This window comes from Ranitomeya variabilis, chromosome 1 (genome assembly GCF_051348905.1).
Source record: "Ranitomeya variabilis isolate aRanVar5 chromosome 1, aRanVar5.hap1, whole genome shotgun sequence".
Lineage (NCBI taxonomy): Eukaryota > Metazoa > Chordata > Amphibia > Anura > Dendrobatidae > Ranitomeya > Ranitomeya variabilis.
In genome coordinates, this window is record NC_135232.1 from 310,042,441 (window position 1) to 310,058,067 (window position 15,627).

At 42.9% G+C, this 15,627-nt stretch overlaps 1 protein-coding gene across 3 annotated transcripts in view; it reads left to right on the forward strand.

Moving 5' to 3' along the window:
- The window catches only part of RASAL1 (RAS protein activator like 1), a 209,473-nt gene that overhangs the window by 40,266 nt on the left and 153,580 nt on the right, over positions 1-15,627 (forward strand). The window lies entirely within an intron of this gene.

Below are 15,627 nucleotides of genomic sequence, written 5' to 3' on the forward strand. Positions count from 1 at the left end.
TCTGAAGGGTATTGATTCTACACCTTTGGCTTGTAATAAACCACAGTTCTGGACGCAAGTGACTATGCGTATGACTCCAGACCATCAGGAGGTGATTCGCTTCCTTGTGTTGTACAATTTACATGATGTTTTGGTGCTTGGATTACCATGGTTACAGTCTCATAACCCAGTCCTTGACTGGAAGGCTATGTCTGTGTTAAGCTGGGGATGTCGGGGGGCTCATGGGGACACTCCTATGGTGTCCATTTCGTCATCTATTCCATCTGAGATTCCGGCATTTTTGTCTGATTATCGTGATATTTTTGAAGAGCCTAAGATTGGTTCACTCCCTCCTCACAGGGATTGTGATTGCGCCATAGATCTGATTCCTGGCAGTAAATTTCCAAAGGGTCGTTTGTTTAACCTATCTGTACCTGAACATGCTGCTATGCGCGAGTATATTAAGGAGTCCCTGGAAAAGGGACATATTCGTCCTTCTTCATCACCTTTAGGAGCCGGTTTTTTCTTTGTCTCTAAAAAGGATGGCTCTCTGAGGCCTTGTATTGATTATCGTCTCCTGAATAAAATTACAGTCAAATATCAGTATCCGTTGCCTTTGCTGACTGATTTGTTTGCTCGCATAAGGGGGGCTAAGTGGTTCTCTAAGATTGATCTTCGTGGGGCGTATAATTTGGTGCGAATTAAGCAGGGGGATGAGTGGAAGACCGCATTTAATACGCCTGAGGGCCATTTTGAGTATTTGGTAATGCCTTTCGGCCTTTCTAATGCACCTTCTGTCTTTCAGTCCTTAATGCATGATATTTTCCGTGAATATTTGGATAAATTTATGATTGTGTACTTGGATGATATTTTGATTTTTTCTGATGACTGGGAGTCTCATGTTCAGCAGGTCAGGAGGGTTTTTCAGGTTTTGCGGGAGAATTCTTTGTGTGTAAAGGGTTCGAAGTGTGTTTTTGGGGTTCCAAAAATTTCATTTTTGGGGTATATTTTTTCCCCTTCTTCTATTGAGATGGACCCTGTCAAGGTTCGGGCTATTTACGACTGGACGCAGCCTACTTCTCTGAAGAGTTTCCAGAAATTCTTGGGCTTTGCTAATTTTTATCGTCGATTTATAGCTGGTTTTTCTGGCGTTGCTAAACCTCTGACAGATTTGACTAAAAAGGGTGCTGATGTTGCCAATTGGTCCCCTGCTGCCGTGGAGGCCTTATGGGAGCTTAAGCGCCGCTTTTTGTCTGCCCCTGTGTTGCGCCAGCCTGATGTTTCTCTTCCCTTTCAGGTTGAGGTCGATGCTTCCGAGATCGGAGCGGGGGCGGTTTTGTCGCAGAAAAGTTCCGACTGCTCAGTGATGAGACCTTGTGCGTTCTTTTCGCGAAAATTTTCGGCCGCCGAGCGAAACTATGATGTTGGTAATCGGGAGCTTTTGGCCATGAAGTGGGCATTTGAGGAGTGGCGTCATTGGCTTGAGGGTGCCAGACATCAGGTGGTAGTTTTGACTGATCACAAGAATTTAATTTATTTGGAGTCTGCCAGGCGCCTGAATCCTAGACAGGCACGTTGGTCGTTGTTCTTTTCCCGGTTTAATTTTGTGGTCTCGTACTTACCGGGTTCTAGGAATGTGAAAGCAGATGCTCTTTCTAGGAGTTTTGAGCCTGACTCTCCTGGGAATTCTGAACCTGCTGGTGTCCTTAAGGATGGAGTGGTTTTGTCTGCTGTCTCTCCAGATTTGCGACGTGCTTTGCAAGAATTTCAGGCGGATAGACCTGATCGTTGTCCGTCTGGTAGACTGTTTGATCCTGACGAGTGGACCACTAGAGTCATCTCGGAAGTTCATTCTTCTACTCTGGCAGGTCATCCGGGAATTTTTGGCACCAGAGATTTGGTGGCTAGATCCTTCTGGTGGCCTTCCCTGTCTCGAGATGTGCGTGTTTTTGTGCAGTCTTGCGATGTGTGTGCTCGGGCCAAGCCTTGTTGTTCTAGGGCTAGTGGGTTGTTGTTGCCCTTGCCTATTCCGAAGAGGCCTTGGACGCACATCTCTATGGACTTTATCTCGGATCTCCCTGTTTCTCAGAAGATGTCTGTCATCTGGGTGGTGTGTGACCGTTTTTCTAAAATGGTTCATTTGCTGCCATTGCCTAAGTTGCCTTCCTCATCTGAGTTGGTCCCTCTGTTTTTTCAAAATGTGGTTCGCTTGCATGGTATTCCGGAAAACATCGTTTCTGACAGGGGTACCCAGTTCGTGTCTAGATTTTGGCGGGCAGTCTGTGCCAGGTTGGGCATTGGTTTGTCCTTTTCGTCTGCATTCCATCCTCAGACCAATGGCCAGACGGAGCGAACTAATCAAACTTTGGAGACTTATTTGAGGTGTTTTGTGTCTGCGGATCAGGATGATTGGGTTGCCTTTCTGCCGTTGGCGGAGTTTGCTCTTAATAATCGGGCTAGTTCTGCCACTTTGGTTTCTCCTTTCTTTTGCAATTCAGGGTTTCATCCGCGTTTTTCATCTGGTCAGGTTGAATCTTCGGATTGTCCTGGAGTGGATGCGGTGGTGGATCGGTTGCATCGGATTTGGGGACAAGTGGTGGATAATTTGGAATTGTCCCAGGAGAGGACTCAGCAGTTTGCTAACCGTCGTCGTCGTGTTGGTCCCCACCTTCGCGTTGGGGACTTGGTGTGGTTGTCTTCCCGTTTTGTCCCTATGAGGGTTTCTTCTCCCAAATTTAAGCCTCGGTTCATCGGTCCTTATAGGATTTTGGAGATTCTTAACCCTGTTTCCTTTCGTTTGGACCTCCCGGCATCTTTCGCTGTCTATAATGTGTTCCATCGGTCGTTGTTGCGGAGATATGAGGTACCGGTGGTTCCTTCTACTGAACCTCCTGCTCCTGTGCTGGTGGAGGGTGAATTGGAGTACGTCGTAGAGAAGATCTTGGACTCCCGTATTTCCAGACGGAGACTTCAATATCTAGTTAAATGGAAAGGCTATGGTCAGGAAGATAATTCTTGGGTAACTGCCTCTGATGTTCATGCCTCGGATTTGGTTCGTGCCTTTCATAGGGCTCATCCAGATCGCCCTGGCGGTTCTTGTGAGGGTTCGGTGCCCCCTCCTTAAGGGGAGGGTACTGTTGTGTATCCGCTTTTTGGGCTCCCCTGGTGGTTGCTGGTGGTACTGGTGACTTGTTTGCACTTTGCTGCTTCTGTTCACCTGCTTCCATCAGTGTTTGGGAGTTTCCTATTTAGCCTTGCTCTCCAGTCATTTCCTTGCCGGTCATCATTGTAACCAGAGCCTTCGGTTGCATGTTCCTGCTACTAGTCTGCTGATCAGCTAAGTGGACTTTGTCCTTTTGTTTTGTACCTTTTGTCCAGTTTGCAGTTTTTGTAATTCTCTGTAGCTGGAAGCTCTTGCGGGCTGAAATTGCCACTCCTGTGTCATGAGTTGACACAGGAGTCTTAAAGTAATTTCAGGATGGTTTTTGAAAGGGTTTTCAGTTGACCGTGAAGTCCGCTTTTGTATCCTTCTGCTATCTAGTAAGTGGACCTCTCTTTGCTAAATCTACTTTCATACTGTGTATGTCTTTTCCTCTTAATTCACCGTTATTACATGTGGGGGGCTGCTATCATCTTTTGGGGGATTTCCCTAGAGGTAAGCCAGGTCTGTTTCTTCCTCTACCAGGCGTAGTTAGTCCTCCGGCTGGCGCGTGGCATATAGGAAGCCGTAGGTATGCTCCCTGGCTACTGTTAGTTGTGTGGTAGATTTAGCTCACGGTCAACTCGAGTTTCCATCACCCGAGAGCTCGTTCGTTACTTATATGTTTCTTACGTTCCCTTGCCATTGGGAACCATGACAGTTAGGGGTGTGTCGGGGTTAGGGTTGTGGTTAGGGGTGTGTTGGGGTTAGGGTTGTGATTAGGGTTATGGCTAGAGTTGGAATTAGGGTTAGGGGTGTGTTGGGGTTAGTGTTGGAGTTAGAATTGAGGGGTTTCCACTGTTTAGGCACATCAGGGGTCTCCAAACGCAACATGGCGCCACCATTGATTCCAGCCAATCTTGCGTTCAAAAAGTCAAATGGTGCTCCCTCCCTTCCGAGCCCTGACGTGCGCCCAAACAGTGGTTTACCCCACATATGGGGTACCAGCATGCTCAGGACAAACTGGGCAACAACAATTGGGGTCCAATTTCTCCTGTTACCCTTGCGAAAATAAAAAGTTGCTTGCTAAAACATAATTTTTAGGAAAGAAAAATGATTTTTTATTTTCATTGCTCTGCGTTATAAACTTCTGTGAAGCACTTGGGGGTTTAAAGTGCTCACCACACATCTGGATAAGTTCCTTGGGGGGTCTAGTTTCGAAAATGGGGTCACTTGTGGGGTGTTTCTATTGTTTAGGCAAATCAGGGGCTCTGCAAACGCAACGTGACGCCCGCAGACCATTCCATCAAAGTCTGCATTTCTAAACGTCACTACTTCCCTTCTGAGCCCCAACGTGTGCCCAAACAGTTGTTTACCCCCACATCTGCGGTACCAGCATACTCAGGACAAACTGGGCAGCAACTGTTGGGGTCTAATTTCTCCTGTTACCCTTGTGAAAATAAAAAATTGCTTGCTGAAACATAATTTTTGAGGAAAGAAAAATGATTTTTTATTTTCACGGCTCTGCGTTATAAACTTCTGTGAAGCACTTGGGGGTTTAAAGTGGTCACCGCACATCTAGATTAGTTCCATGGGAGGTATAGTTTCCAAAATAGGGTCACATGTGGGGGTGCTCCAATGTTTAGGCACACAGGGGCTCTCCAAACACGACATGGTGTCCGCTAACGATTGGAGCTAATTTTTCATTCAAAAAGTCAAATGGTGCTCCTTCCCTTCCAAGCCCTGCCGTGTGCCCAAACAGTGGTTTACCCCCACATGTCAGGTATTAGTGTACTCAGGAGAAATTGCCCAATACATTTTATGATCCATTTTATCATGTTGTCCATGTGGAAATGAACAAATTGAGGCTAAAATAATTTTTTTGTGAAAAAAAGTACTTTTTCATTTTTACGGATCAATTTGTGAAGTACCTGGGGGTTCAAAGTGCTCACTATGCATCTAGATAAGTTCCTTGAGGTGTCTAGTTTCCAAAATGGGGTCACTTGTGGGGGAGCTCCAATCTTTAGGTACACAGGGGCTCTCCAAACGCGACATGTTGTCCGCTAACGATTGGAGCTAATTTTTCATTCAAAAGTCAAATGGCGCTCCTTCCCTTCCGAGCCTTGCCGTGTGCACAAACAGTGGTTTGTGACCACATATGAGGTATCAGTGTACTCAGCAGAAATTGCCCAACACATTTTAGGATCCATTTCATGTTGTCCCTGTGGAAATGAACAAATTGAGGCTAAAAGAAATTTTTTTTGAAAAAAAGTACTTTTTCATTTTTACGGATCAATTTGTGAAGCACCTGGGGGTTCAAAGTGCTCACTATGCATCTAGATAAGTTCCTTGAGGGGTCTAGTTTCCAAAATGGGGTCACTTGTGTGGGAGCTCCAATCATTAGGTACACAGGGGCTCTCCAAATGCGAAATGTCCGCTAGCGATTGGAGCTAATTTTTCATTCAAAAGTCAAATGGCGCTCCTTCCCTTCCGAGCCATGCCGTGTGCACAAACAGTGGTTTGTGACCACATATGAGGTATCAGTGTACTCAGGAGAAATTGCCCAACACATTTTAGGATCCATTTTATCCTGTTGCCCATGTGAAAATGAAAGAAATTAGGCTAAAAGAAATTTTTTGTGAAAAAAAAAGTACTTTTTCATTTTTACGGATCAATTTGTGAAGCACTTGGGGGTTCAAAGTGCTCACTATGCATCTAGATAAGTTCCTTGGGGGGTCTAGTTTCCAAAATGGGGTCACATGTGGGGGAGCTCCAATGTTTAGGCACACAGGGGCTCTCCAAACGCGACATGGTGTCCGCTAAAGATTGGAGCCAATTTTTCATTGAAAAAGTCAAATGGCGCACTTTCCCTTCCGAGCCCTGTCGTGCGCCCAAACAGTGGTTTCCCCCCCATATGGGGTATCGGCGTACTCAGTACAAATTGTACAATAACTTTTGGGGTCCAGTTTCTCTTTTTACCCATGGGAAAATAAAAAAATTGTTGCTAAAAGATAATTTTTGTGACTAAAAAGTTAAATGTTCATTTTTTCCTTCCATGTTGCTGCTGCTGCTGTGAAGCACCTGAAGGGTTAATAAACTTCTTGAATGTGGTTTTGAGTACCTTGAGGGGTGCAGTTTTTAGAATGGTGTCACTTTTGGGTATTTTCAGCCATATAGACCCTTCAAACTGACTTCAAATGTGAGGTGGTCCCTAAAAAAAATGGTTTTGTAAATTTCGTTGTAAAAATGAGAAATCGCTGGTCAAATTTTAACCCTTATAACTTCCTAGCAAAAAATTGTGCTGATGTAAAGTAGACATGTGGGTAATGTTATTTATTAACTATATTGTGTCACATATCTCTCTCGTTTAACAGAATAAAAATTAAAAATTTGAAAATTGCGAAATTTTCAAATTTTTTGCTAAATTTCCATTTTTTTCACAAATAAATGCAAAAATTATCGACCTAAATTTACCACTAACATGAAGCCCAATATGTCACAAAAAACAATCTCAGAACCGCTAGGATCCGTTGAAGCGTTCCTGAGTTATTACCTCATAAAGGGACACTGGTCAGAATTGAAAAAAATGGCCAGGTCATTAAGGTCAAAATAGGCTGGGTCATGAAGGGGTTAAACCTGGTATTGCACTTCCTTCCTTGCGAGATTATTGAGTCAAGCTCTCTTTCCACCTGCTGCTTGGTCCAAACTATACTGCTGCCGACCTCTGGCTAACTCCTGACTACGCAAGCTGCTTATCCTCCCAACTATACTGCTTTTCCCGTGTACTGACCTCTGGCTAACTCTTAACTACACTACCTGCCGGTGCTTCCTTTAGTGGTTGCAATACCACAACTCCAACTCAGATCAGTTCATAACACCTTTCCTCAGTTCGAAATGTAAATAAGAAATGGCAGTTAACAGGAACAATGAAGGTCAAGATAAGGTCTGGAATACAAAGCACAATTTCAGTCAGAGCAACTCTTAGGCCATGTGCACACGTTCAGTATTTTTCGCGTTTTTTTCGCGTTTTTTCGCTATAAAAACGTGATAAAAACGCGAAAAAAACGCTTACATATGCCTCCTATTATTTTAAGTGTATTCCGCATTTTTTGTGCAAATGTAGCCTTTTTTTCCGCGAAAAAATCGCATCGCGGAAAAAAAAGCAACATGTTCATTAAAATGCGGAATTGCAGGGGATTCCGCACACCTAGCAGTGCATTGATCTGCTTACTTCCCGCACGGGGCTGTGCCCACCATGCGGGAAGTAAGCAGATTATGTGCGGTTGGTACCCAGGGTGGAGGAGAGGAGACTCTCCTCCACGCACTGGGCACCATATAAGTGGTCAAAAAATAAGAATTAAAATAAAAAACAGTCCTATACTCACCCTCGATGTCTTCCCGCCTCCACTGCACGCTGCCGTTCGGTTCCTGTAGCTGGTGTGCGGCGAAAGACCTAGCCGATGACGTCACTGTCCTGTGATTGGTCGTGAGCGGTCATGTGACCACTCACGTGACCGTGACGTCACGGAAGGTCCTGCGCGCACACACCAGCTATAGGAAGACGAACGGACGCCGCTGATGAGATGTCTGGGTGAGTATAAGCATTTTTTTTATTTTTTTTATTATTTTTAAACATTCTCTCTTTTACTATAGATGCTGCATAAGCTGCATCTATAGTAAAAAGTTGGTCACACTTGTCAAACAGTATGTTTGACAAGTGTGACCAACTTGTCAGTCAGTTTTCCAAGCGATGCTACAGATCGCTTGGAAAACTTTAGCATTCTGCAAGCTAATTACGCTTGCAGAATGCTAAAAAAACGAAAAAAAAACGCAAAAAAAAAAATGCGGATTTCTTGCAGAAAATTTCCGGTTTTCTTCAGGAAATTTCTGCAAGAAATCCGCAACGTGTGCACATACCCTTAGAATTGCTAGCGAGGCATATCAGAACCCCCGCTTGGCTGCAAAACACCTTCAAAAAAATTTAGCAGACTCTGGAGTTGTAGTACATTGTTCTACTGTTCAGAGACACCTGCACAAACGGCATTCATGAAAGAGTAATGAGAAGAAAAACTCTCCTGTGTCCTACCCCATAAAATTCAGCATCAGAAGTATGCAAAAGAACATCTAAACAAGCCTGATGCATTTTGTAAACAAGTCCTGTGGACCGATGAGGTTGAAATAGAACACTTTGGCCACAATGATCAAAAGTATGTGTGGAGAAAAAGGGCACAGAATTTTAGGAAAAGAACATCTCATCATCAACCATAAAGCATGGTGCTGAATCGATCATTCTTTGGTGTTGTGTTGCAGCTAATAGCACGAGGAACATTTCACAGGTAGAGGAAGTTTCAATGAAATTTCAACAAATTCTTGATTCAAACATAACAGCATCTGTAAAAAAGCTGAAGTTGAAAAAGAGAATGGCTTCTACAAATGGATAATGATCCTAAACATAAGTCAAAATCCACAATAGACTACCTCATACGGAACAAACTGAAGGTTTTACAATTGCCCTCACAGTCCCCTGATTCGAACATCATTGAAAATCTGTGGCTAGACCTCAAAATAGCAGTGCCTGCAAGACGATCTAGGAATCTCACAGAACTGGAAGAATTTTCCAAGGCAGAATGGATGAAAATCCCTCAAAAAAAATTGAAAGGCTCTTGCGCCATATACAAGCTGTGATACTTGCAAAAGGGGTGCTACTAGATACACGATAACAGTAATTTTGACCACTGGTGCCCAAACTTTTACATGGCACTGTACATGCGTTTTTGATGCGATTCTACTGTGGAATAAATGTACATGCGTTTTTTACTTGCAGATTTTTCATATCTATGAGAAAAATCTGCACGGAAAGCTGTTGTGAATTAGACTTTTTGGCTCCCTCTTGTGGTCACTAGTGGTATGACTCTGGGATTGTCTTTTTTCTGTTTGGCACTCACCTGGGTCGTTAGTCCAGGGGTGTCGCTATATTAACTTCCTGGATCCTTAGTCCAGTGCCTGGCATCGTTGTAATCAGATCCTTCTGTTGCTCCTGTCTGCTGGTCCTGGCTCTTGCAAAATTAAGCTAAGTCTTGCTTCTTTGTTTTTTGAGTTACTTGCTTTGCTACTATTTTTGTCCAGCTTGTACTAAATGTGATTTCTGACCTTGCTGGAAGCTCTAGGGGGCTGGTGTTCTCCCCCCGGCCGTTAGACGGTTCGGGGGTTCTTGAATATCCAGCGTGGATATTTTAATAGGGTTTTTGCTGACCATATAAGTCATCTTACTATATTCTGCTATTAGCTAGTGGGCCTCTCTTTGCTAAATACCTAGCTCATTCTTATGTTTGTCTTTTCCTCTTACCTCACCGTTATTATTTGTTGGGGGCTTGTATCCAACTTTTGGGGTCTTTTCTCTGGAGGCAAGAAAGGTCTTTCTTTTCCCTTCTAGGGTTAGTTAGTTCTCCGGCTGGCGCGAGACGTCTAGAACCAACGTAAGCACGTTCCCCGGCTACTTCTATTTGTGGTGCTAGGATTAGATATATGGTCAGCCCAGTTACCACTGCCCTATGAGCTGGGTTTTTGTGTTTGCAGACTTGGTATTTATTCCTGAGACCCTCTGCCATTGGGGTCATAACAGAAAGCTGTGCATACCCGCAAGAGAAACTGGCATTTTGTAGAATTGAAACACGCACCACGGGTTAGTTTAGACTGAGAAAAAAAAATCAGTGGGCATGAGATTTCTGTAGATCCCATCCACTTTGCTGGAATTGGAAAATGCTGTTTTTGATGTAGAGAACATATATAACATCAAAAACTCATTGTGGGCTTACAGACTTCCAGTTCCAGCAAAGTGGATGGGACTTATAGAAATGTCATGGTCACTGTGGTTCTTTTTTACTCAGTGTAAACTGTAATTTGGTGCATGTTTCAAATCCCCAGCATATCAATTTATCTTGCGGGTATGCACTTGCGTTTTTAGTGCGTTTTCGCAGCGGAAACTTACCAACAATGCAGGAAATCAGCACATGACTGTATTAATAAAGAGTTCTGGCATCGCCAAATACCAGGAAGTATCAAAAACAAAGCATCGCTATTTAAACTATGACATACCAACGAGAGACCAAAAAATGTAGAGGAAAAACGTGCTAAAAACATATGTAAAAAAAACCTCACTTAATGCAATGAATAAAACTCAAGAAACCTAGTTTATTTAAGGCAACATGCACACGCTGAGTATTTGGTGAGTTTTTTACCTCAGTATTTGTAAGCCAAAACTAGGAGAGGAACAGTCAGAGGAAAAGTATAATAGAAACACCGTCACCACATCTGCATTTTATACCTACTCCTGGTTTTGGTTTACAAGTACTGAGCTAAAAAACTCACCACATACTAAACGTCTGATTATGGCCTAATGGGTGTGGAAGTTCTGCAACATCAAAAACTCACCAAAAGCTCATCGTGGGAGCGTAGCCTCTCCATTACTAACTCCTAGGCTTGATTTCAGCAGACCTAAAGCAGCTGACATCAACCCCAAATCTATTACCCCACTTGCCAACGCACCAGGGCAAGTGGGAAGAGCCAAGGCTGAGAGCTAGAATTGGCGCATCGAATGAAAGTGCCATTTCTGTGGCGTCTGAGGGATGATGTTCTTAGTCTGGGAGGGGACCAATGTCCATGGCCCTTTCCCAGCCTATTAATATGAGCCCACAGCTGTCTATTTAGCCTTTGCTGGTTAATAAAAATAGGGGGAACCCACGTCATTTTTTGGAGCATTTTATGTGGCCCATAATATACTGTATGGAGCATTATATAGGGCCCAGCATATATGGAGCAATATATTATGTATTTTTGCTTATATAGCGCTATATATTCTGCAGTGCTTTACTTAGGGACCCATCATATACTGGAGCATTATATGGGGCCCATTATATACTGTATGAAGCATTATATTGGACCCATCGTACACTGTTTTGGGCATTATATGGGGCTCATTGTGTATGGAGCAATATATTGGGCTCATATTGTATTGAGCAATATATGTGGCTCATTATTCCGAAAGGAGCACTATGTGGTGCCCATAATTCTGAATGGAGAAATAAATAGGGCTCATTATTCTGTATGGTGCAATATATGGGTCTCATTATACTGTGTGGAGCACTATGTGGTTCCCATAATACTGTATGGAGCAATATATGGGGCTCCTTATTCTGTATTGAGCACTATGTGGTGCCCATAATACTAAATGGTGCATTATATGGGGTTCATTATACTGTGTGGAGCACTACGTGGTGCCCATAATATTGTATGGATCAATATATGAGGTTCATTATTCTGTATGGAGCACTATGTTGTGCCCATAATACTGTATGGAGAAATGTATGGGGCTAATTATTCTGTATGGAGCACTATGTGGTGCCCATAATACTGTATGTAGCATTTTAATGGGCTAATTATTCTGTATGGAGCACTATGTGGTGCCCATAATACTGTTTGGAGGACTATACTGTCCAGGTTCTAAGCTATTGTAAAATTTATACTACAAGGTGGGCCATTTATATGGATACACCTAAATAAAATGGGAATGGTTGGTGATATCAACTTCCTGTTTGTGGCACATTAGTATATGGGAGGGGGGAAACTTTTCAAGATGGCTGGTGACTATGGACGCCATTTTGAAGTTGGCCATTTTGGATCCAACTTTATTTTTCCCAATGGGAAGAAGGTCATGTGACATCAGTTATTGAGAATTTCACAAGAAAAATAATGGTGTGGTTGGTTTTAAGGTAACTTTATTCTTTCATGAGTTATTTACAAGTTTATGACCACTTATAAAATGTGTTCAAAGTGCTGTCCATTGTGTTGGTTTGTCAATGCAACCCTCTTCTCCCACTCTTGACACACTGGTTGCAACACTGCAGAAGACATGCTAGCTCAGGCTTCCAGTATCCATTGTTTCAGATGCTGCACATCTCGTATCTTTACAGCATAGACAATTGCCTTCAGATGACCCCAGCATCTGAAACAATGGATACTGGAAGCCTGTGTTAGCATTTCTTCTGCGGTGTTGCTATAATTGTGTCAAGAGTAGGAGAAGAGGGTTGCATTGACAATCCAACACAATGGGCAGCACTTTGAACACATTTTATAAGTGGTCATAAACTTTGTAAATAACTCATGAAATAATAAAGTTACGTTAAAGCCAAGCACACCATTGTTTTTCTTGTGAAATTCTCAGTAAGTTGATGTTTCACATGACCCTCTTCCCATTGGAAAAAATAAAGTTGGATCCAAAATGGCCGACTTTAAAATGGCCGCCATGGTCACCACCCATCTTGAAAAGTTTCCCCCCTCCCATATACTAATGTGCCACAAACAGGAAGATGATATCACCAACCATTCCCATTTTATTTAGGTGTATCCATAGAAATGGCCTACCCTGTAGATATCACTAGTGAAATCTTTGACATTGTACCATACCTACAGTATATTTCTCTGCTGTATCTGTGCATTACAAATTGTAGTATGTGTTAAAGGGGCCCACGGAGACTCTTTCGCACGGGGCCCAGGAAAACCTGGAGCCGGCCCTGGTTATGAACCTTCATGACTATTGAACCTTCATTAATATTAACACCAGCCCCCAGCTGTTGGCTTTCCTTCAACCGATTGGGAAAAGTAAGGGGGACTGCATGCCGTCTTTTTTATTTATTTATTTAATACGCGTGGTATAGACGGCGGGTGCTGACTCGCTGATTGTAGGGAGGCCAGGCGACAATGATAAGAATCGGTTCAGCACCCGGCGCTAACTGTAAAGCTTTTCCCAAACACGGTACTTGTCACACTGATGGCATCTGTGTGTCATCAGTGTGTACGTGTGTGGAACATATTGCGGACTGTGCTGCAGCAAAAAAAGACAGACACACGGTCCGTGGAAACACACTGAAGTGCGCAGACCCATTGATTTGAATGGGTATACGTGTGTAAGTGTCTGCAGTACGTGTAGAAACTGTCACCGTATGTACTGGAGACACGGATGTGTGAAAAATGCCTTAAGCATAGTTTTCTGTAACAAGGAAGTGATTCCAGGATCATAAAATGGTTTAAAGGTTGCCTTTAAGAATTATGAAGGCCATCATTTTGCATTTTATGAGATTACAGAATGATGGAAGCATGAAACTTGAAGTTTGCATATGATGATTCAAAGTGAACCACGCATTAGCATTGACAATGTCCAACATTGTACTGCAATCTGCTGCAATTGAATGTAAAAAAACAACGTAAAATAAGCCCTGGCCTTAGAAAGATTGCAATGCACCATCTTAACCCTTTCTATTCTACACCTTGCTATACACCTAAAGTAACTACTGCTTGATCCTTGCAGTTACTCCAATGATGAAGTGATCACAGGGGAGGGGTGACCTAACACCTCTAGTATTGCTTGTACAACCCCTGGCAAAAATTATGGAATCACCGGCCTTGGAGGATGTTCATTCAGTTGTTTGATTTTGTAGAAAAAAAGCAGATCACAGACATGGCGCAAAACGAAAGTCATTTCAAATGGCAACTTTGTGGCTTTAAAAAACATAAGGGTATATGCACATGTTGCAGATTTCCCTGCGGATTTTTCTGCACTAAATCCGCAGTTCTTGGCAGAAAACGCAGGTGCGTTTTTAGCGCGTTTTTTGTGCGGTTTTTGTTGCGGTTTTGTTTTTGAAAGCTAAATAAAGATGTATTATTGAACAAAAAAAAAAGATTTGTGATGTCATGTCTTGTCCAACCTCCTCTTTTACATTTGTCCAATCCACAGTCCATTACACACAGACAGACAGATAGACAGATAGATAGATACTTAGATAGACAGAAGGAAAGAGATAGATAGATGTAGATATATGGATAGTTAGGCCACATTCGCATATCAGATTTTTGCCGTCAGGCACAATCCGGCGAGTTTTGAAAAAAACGGATCCGTATTTTTTTCGCCGGATCCGTTTTTTTTTCTCAGAGTTGTATTAGCGACCAGATTGCGCCAGATGGCCACATGTTTCATCCGTTTTTTGCCGGATCCGTAAAAAAAAAAACTTTCCGCCGGACGGAGATAACATACAAAGGAAAGTTTTTTTCTGTCCGGTGAAAAAACGCACAGCGACGGATCCGGCAAAAAATGTATGAAACAGATGTGAAATGATAAATCCAGCCTCCGAATCCGGTTTCTCATGAATTTTTTCCATTCAAATCATGCACATTTTCCGTTCTCTCTCTCTAAAAAGCGGATCAGTTGCATCAGTTTTTCATTATTTGCAACGGATCCGTTTTTCCATAAATTCACCGGATCCTGCCTGACGGAAACAAACTGATGTGTGAAAGTAGCCTAACTATCCATATATCTATCTACCGTACATCTATCCATCAGGCAGGATCCGGCGAATTTTTTAAAAAAACGGATCCGTTGCAAATAGTGAAAAACTGATGCAACTGATCCGTTTTTTAGAGAGAGAATGAAAGATGTGCATGATTTCAATGGAAAAAATGCATGAAAAACCGGATTCGGAGGCCGGATTCTTCATTTCACATCTCAGTTTCATACATTTTTCGCCGGATCCCTAGCTGTTTGTTTTTTCGCCGAATAGAAAAACCGTTCTTCTGTACATTTTCTCCATCCGCCAGAAACAGCTTTTCTGAAGGATCTGGCAAAAAACGGATGAAACGTGTGGCCATCAGGTGCTAATACAACTCTATGAGAAAAAAACGGATCCGGTGAAAAAAACGGATCAGTTTTTTTCAAAACTTGCCGGATTGTGCCTGATGTGTGAAAGCAGCCAGATATATGGATAGATACATCTATGTATATATAGATATATCTATCTATAAATATATCTATAGATCGATATAGCCATAGATATATAATAGAAAGGCCGATGTTTCTTAGGCTACTTTCACACTTGCGTCGTTTGGCCTCTGTCGCAGTGCGTCATTTTGGAGAAAAAACGCATCCTGCAAAGTTGCCCGCAGGATGCGTTTTTTCTCCATAGACTTGTATTACCGACGCATCGTGTCGTATGGACACACGTTCCATAAGTCGTACACTGGATGCGTCGGTATTTGGCGGACCGTCGTAGCGAAAAATCGTTCAAGGGAATGTTTTTTCGTACGTCGGGTCCTGCATTTTGAACTGCGCAGGCGCGGCCGGAACTCCGCCCACTCCTCCCTGGGACTTCAGAATGGGCAGCGGACGCGTTGAAACACTGCATCCGCTGCACACGTTGTGAACTTGTGACCTTATGTGCCTTTTTTCAAGGAATGTTTGCACAGTTTTTGCTCTATGACAGGATGCATTAACATCTTGAAAAATTATTTCATCATCCCCAAACATCCTGTCAATTGATGGGATAAGAAAAGTGTCCAAAATATCAACATAAACTTGTGCATTTATTGAAGATGTAATGACAACCATCTCCCCAGTGCCTTTCCCTGACATGCAGCCCCATATCATCAATGACTGTGGACATTTGCATGTTCTCTTCAGGCAG